The following is a 6281-nucleotide window of genomic DNA, read 5'->3' as shown; positions in this document are numbered from 1 at the left end:
GGTCTACCCTTAGAGGAAGACTTCTGGGAACGTCTACTAACCATCGAAGTACCTCGGTGAACCATTCTCTCGCGGGCCAGAGGGGAGTAACTAACGTCAACCTTGTCCCTTCGTGAGAGGCGAACTTCTGCAGTACCTTGTTGACAATCTTGAACGGTGGGAATGCGTAGAGATCCAGATGTGACCAATCTAGGAGGAAAGCATCTATATGTATTGCTGCTGGGTCCGGGACTGGAGAGCAATAGATTGGAAGCCTCTTGGTCAGCGAGGTTGCAAAGAGATCTATGGTTGGTTGACCCCAAGTGGCCCAAAGTCTCTTGCACACATCCTTGTGGAGGGTCCATTCGGTTGGAATTACTTGCCCTTTCCGACTGAGACAATCTGCTATGACGTTCAAGTCGCCTTGGATGAACCTCGTTACTAGGGAGATGTCTTGACCTTTAGACCAGATGAACAGGTCCCTTGCGATCTCGTAGACCGTCTGGGTTGTGCAGTCAACACCATACCGGGTTGCGGAGGTTGACGCACCGCGTCAAAACAAGTCACCTCTGATGGTTGTTGAACGTCCTGAACGTCAACAACCACCTCCGAGCGTCGCTTAACGTCAACGTGCGGCTGGCAACCCACACTGGGTCGCATCGGTGGAGGAACCACCTCAACTGGTAGACGCGAGAAGGTTACCTCAGCGTCAACAGGACGCACAACCGACCGGTTGGAAGGTTGTTGGCCAGAAGGTTCAGCAGCAACCTTCTCCGCATTAAAGTCCTCTATCAAGGACGCAAGCTTGGACTGCATGTCTTGCAGCAAAGCCCATTTAGGGTCTACGGGAGCAGGTGCGGCAACAGACGGGGTTAGCGACTGAGGCGGTACCGCTTTCCATCCCTGAAAGCCTTGTTATACATGACATAATTGTACAGCAAAACTTCAAAGGCTCGAAAACAGCTGTGAAGTTGACCTGTAAAAAACTTGGAGCGTCTCCTGGCCAGGCGCCAGGGAGAGTCTACGAGATTTGAGAAGTCTATGTGGGTAGAGGCAGGAACTCCCAAGCCGAGAACTTCTCTCGTGTCATATCAGACTCTCGCTCTATAAGCCAGTTTAAAAGAAGGGAAAGCAAAGGCTGTATCCCCCAAACTCCTGGTGATAAACCAGTCGCCTAGCAAACGTAAAGCTCTCTAGGAGAGCGAGAGAGCACTAGCTTATAAACAACGGCTTCGAAGTAGCTAGGCCTAGTGTAAGCTCTGACGTTTAGGCGAACGAGGAGCAGCAGTTACAAAAAGATCCGGACAAAGATCCTTAAAAATCAGCAAGATTTAATTAAAGTCCATAGAGGGCTAAGCAGCTTTAGGCTCCTCTCCGTCTGACAGAGTCCTCAAGGGAATATCAGTAGGAGGGGGAACAGCAACTTCCTCATCTAAAGGAACCTTGTCCGATAATAGCTGAGTCTCAAGTAAGGGAGAGACCTACCGTGGTGGCAATGCTTTACAAGCAGAGTCCACACGCACTGGTGCATTAGTAGCGGACCAGGACGCAACGTCATGTAACTGCTTGACAGTCTGTGAACTGTCAACAACTGAACTGTCAACAACAACAGGTGCGTGAGGACGCACAGCGTCCACTCGAGACTGCTTTGACTGCCTACACTGAGCAGTCAAAACAACTCTGGAATGCGGAGGTTGACGCTCAGCGTCAAAACAAGTCAACTCCGATTGTTAGCGAACGTCCTGAACGTCAACAGGAGCATCAGCAAGTGGCCTAACGTCCAAATGTGGCTGAAAATCCACACGAGACCGCATCGAGTGTGGTTCTAAACAACCTGACTGACGTGACTTAGCTACGCCAACGTCAACAGGATGCACAAAGGAACGTTAGGTTGGCTGAAACCCAAGATATCGATGAGCTAAACGGCTAGGCTCAAGGACTAATCGGCAGAATAGTCTTCCATAAGGGAGGCAAGCATATTCTGCATGTCTTGCTGTACAACCCATTAAGGATCAACGGAAATGGTTGCGGTAAGAGACGAGGGTAACGTCTGTGACCGCAACACTTTGCCAACAAAAAAGACTCTCGGAGTCTGTGTTACGCTTTTGTTAGGCGGCGAGCAGTTTTCCGATGACTGCATAGGGTCAGAGCTGTCCTAATGGCTGCAACCAGGACGCTGGACCTGTCCTGAAAGGACTGACTTTCGCTTAAGGGCCTCGAAACCTTGTTTCAGGTTTCTTATGCGAAAAGCCTTCGGATGACGAGGAGAAAATGGTCTCTCTCGCCTTATGGTAGGGGAGATCTTGGTAAGATACACCCGATACCATAGAGGGAAACGTCTGTTCGCTGATCAAGGCCTCTCGAACCCATAAGTCGTACGACATTACTTCTCCCCTGGGCTTGGGAGCTTGCAAGAGGTCCCGGACTAGGTGAACGACAGGCACGAACAGACGAACCCTCGGACGCAACACTGTAACACTTTGCGCAATATCACTTTATCACTACGATTTTCTGTTTTGCACTTATTTCACTGAAATCGAAACTTTTACTGATTTCTACCTGAAGCACGCAATTCTACCCTCATCAAAAGGTAGTACTGTAAATGTGAAATCAGTCGTATAATGTAAGCACATTAATACCAGCAAAAAAACAGTAAACATCTTTTGAGATAAAAAAAATTCAGTGGTTGGGGAAGAGAATAAACACTAGTTCATTCAAAACTACGTTTTCAATCTCTCACCGTACATTGCCTGGGGACGAGAATAAAACTAAAAACGTTTTATCCTTTCTCCCCGTACAGAGACTAGGGACGAGAGTAACTCGAGAACAACGTTACCCGCTTGAACGGAACGTTTTCTCTCCTCTCTCTCCCTCCGTCTCTATCTCTCTCTCTCTTTCTCTCTTGATTTCGCACCTAAGAGAAGAGCCCAATTACGTTTCGTCAAAAAAACATGTTATTTGACCAAAGGAAAAAACTGAAAGGTTTTTCAATTAAAAAGTTCCTTTAAAATAGAATTTAAAACATTTAAGCTTTGAAAGAAGAATGAACAAAACGTCAGAATCGATTTACTCTTTCTGCAAAGTGAAACCGTGATACACTCTCTCTCTATCGTAACGATAGAGCGCAAACTGCGTAGCATAAATAAACTAAACGTTAGTTCATCTTTGAAAACAGTACGAAGACTATTCAAAGAAATTCTTTCATAAAATATTTCATTTAAAAAGTATTAAATCATTAGCTCTATAAAAGCTATTTACGATTGAAAGGGCTCAACGTTGATTAACTTCGGTTTCCAAGTTAGGACCGCCTACTCTCAGGAAAGGTCGCATATAAACAAATCATTAAAATTTATTTTTTATGTTTATTATAAATGGAAAGTTAATCGAAGAGGCCTAATAAAGGCGGTGAGATATAAAATATATAGAGGAAAATCTATAATTTATAACGTGATAAGATAATTACTAAAAGCCTAAACACACTTCCGTCTATGGGAAGGGTCGGCCATTTAAAAGTCAAAGAAAGTCCATACTCTCTTTGTGACCAAAAATTAAATCTATCCAAAACGAGTTCAAGATTTAAGATGAAGGTAAAACACCTGCACTGCGAAAGCTCAAACCAAAATGAAGTACTTCACCAAATATGTTGAGAAAACTCCAGGTTCTACAGCGAGTAAAAGTACGTCTTGTCGACACGTCGACAGAAAAGAAATTGAGTCTTTGTTCACATGGAGTATGGTATCTGGCCGACAGTTGGCGCTGATGGGCACACCCGCAACCTGTATAGCGATCGCTGGCGAGTTTTTTTGTACAGTTTTTTGTCTGTCGAGCAACAGAGTTGCAGCTATATATTCACCGGCTAAGTTAAATATTTAAAAAGATATTGTTTAAAACACCTATAATTACACCACAAACCTGTATTTAAAGCTATAAAAGATATTTAAAACACCTATAATTACACCACAAACCTGAATTTAAACCTGTAAAAGATATTGTTCAAAACACCTATAATTACACCACAAACCTGAATTTAAACCTGTAAAAGATATTGTTTTAATATCAAAATTAACCCATGATTGAATGGTATTATTAATCTCATGGCACATAATTGACTATGATTAATTGCATGGCACATAATTGATGAACATCAATGCTAAATTTAACAAAACATACAGTACAATTAACCCTTATTACATACAAGAACACAAACAAGAAAATAGTATTCATAATAATAAAATTAACCAGATGGTTTTAAGTTAGTTGGGACAGACAAGATGCAAAATTTCAAAAGTTATGACTAATAAATCACACACTAAGAAGGGAAACAAACACAAGTACACCACCTATAGGCTAAGGTTCCTACCTAACCTAACCCAGGAGCGGCAGCCTTACCTGCTTACCTACCAGGAGGCTACGCCCCCCTGCGTCCCACCTCAGACTGCTATTTTCTTAGTTTAAACTAAGAATAAATTTCAAACCTGTGTTTGGATCCCAACTGAATTCACTGCTGGCAAGGTAACACTAAATACTATTTCTTAAATCGTAAAACTAACTTCATATCGTATTTAGACCAAGATAAACAATTCCCCATGAATAAAATCGATTTGACAAGTAATAAGGAAGTGTTTTCGCCTGTCTCCACGAAGTACATTTACCCAAATTAATCAATAATGTTAAAAATAACATGCTAAGACACCAAAGGTAATAATAATGATATAACAGCATGCAAAAGAAATCGTAACACTTACGTTCAGCCGCGAAGTGATGAGTTGGTGTGAAAGATTTCAGTTTTCCTCTTAATGCGTTGTTTTAACAGAAAAAATCCCACTATTTAGGATACTACCAATCGATGTAGTTGGTTGTGGATCATCTGCGCACCATCTATCACTGATGGACATTGTCTTGAGTATCAACAATTCTTAGAATATTCAATAAATAAAAAAAAAAAAAAAAAACCACACACACACACCGTTCGAGATAAGCTTAAACACGGGTAGCGGGGACGTGCGCGGGAAATGTAAACTAACAATGGCAGCCAACCTATCTGAACAGAAACGTTAATTATTTCCGCAAAATATTGTTTTCAGAATGTGTATTGGCGGTTTTTTCTTCTCTTATATTAATTTTATTTATATTGTTAATTTTAGGACATAATTTTAATATAAAGCACTAAATAAAAAAAAACGTAAAATATTTGCGTTAAGGCATCCCTGCTTCACCAATCTGATTGCCGACGATAGATGGTCTCATCTGGCCACTAGGTTAAAAATATGTAAAATCAATGCGATTATCAACCCTCTTTCATTTCTCGTATTTTACACTCGCTTTTCCCATCCGAAAGAGGCGAAATTGTGCTATCTAGAAGTAAGCTAAACTATAAGAAAGCCCCTTCACTATCAAGCTAGGTCTAAAGCTGGCCATACATTATCCAACTTGGTTGGACAACTATGTTGGGCAACATTTTCTGCTCTGAAGCATACACTGTAAGACCAAGTCGTCCAACATTAGTTATAGATGTCGATCTGTAGTGTATAACATACTGATGGTGCAGTCTCATGGCAGTGGAAAATGTTAGGATTACAACAATCTTCTGCACAGGTTGAACAGCAATAAAATAATAAAAAACTGATAAAGTTTATTATCATTAAGTAATATACTTTATAAAAATGTATTAACTGAATATTGAATTCTTAGTAAAATTTCCTTCAAACGATGAAAAATGAAAATAAAATATTGTACCTAATGAATGTACTGTATATTCATCCTTGAAGTTGAACCTAGGTATACTACAATAACATAAAAATACATCAACTAAATATTACATTGTTCAAAAGTGTTTCCTTTATATAATGCAAACTAAAAATAAACTATTGTACCAAATGAATGTATTTTTATCCTTGAAGTTTAATATAGGTATTCTACAACTAGTTTAAAGAATAATTCGGGTCTTGAAGAAGTTCAGTTATACTATATTGACTCCCTTGGCTCATGTCAGTTGAGACATTTTCATTGGATAGATGATAAGTGCATACAGGTTGAGTTGAAAATGTCAACGAGGTTGATGCTCGAGTGCTTGACCTGCTGGACGATAGTGACACAGAATCCAATGTTAACTGGTTTAATTGGCCCATAATAAGAATCTCATCAATAGTTTTTTTCGCATACAACTCTTGTGTATCGTTCAGCTTTCTGTAGGATACAGCCCAGCTATCCGCATAAGTTGCGGCTTCGTCCTTCATGAGTTTCTGCTCTTTTATAAAATCTAAATGTTCGACAGCTTTTTGCAAATAATGATCTTTAGTTGT

This window comes from Palaemon carinicauda, chromosome 42, assembly GCF_036898095.1.
Source record: "Palaemon carinicauda isolate YSFRI2023 chromosome 42, ASM3689809v2, whole genome shotgun sequence".
Classification (NCBI taxonomy): Eukaryota; Metazoa; Arthropoda; class Malacostraca; order Decapoda; family Palaemonidae; genus Palaemon; species Palaemon carinicauda.
This window is presented reverse-complemented; position numbering follows the sequence as displayed.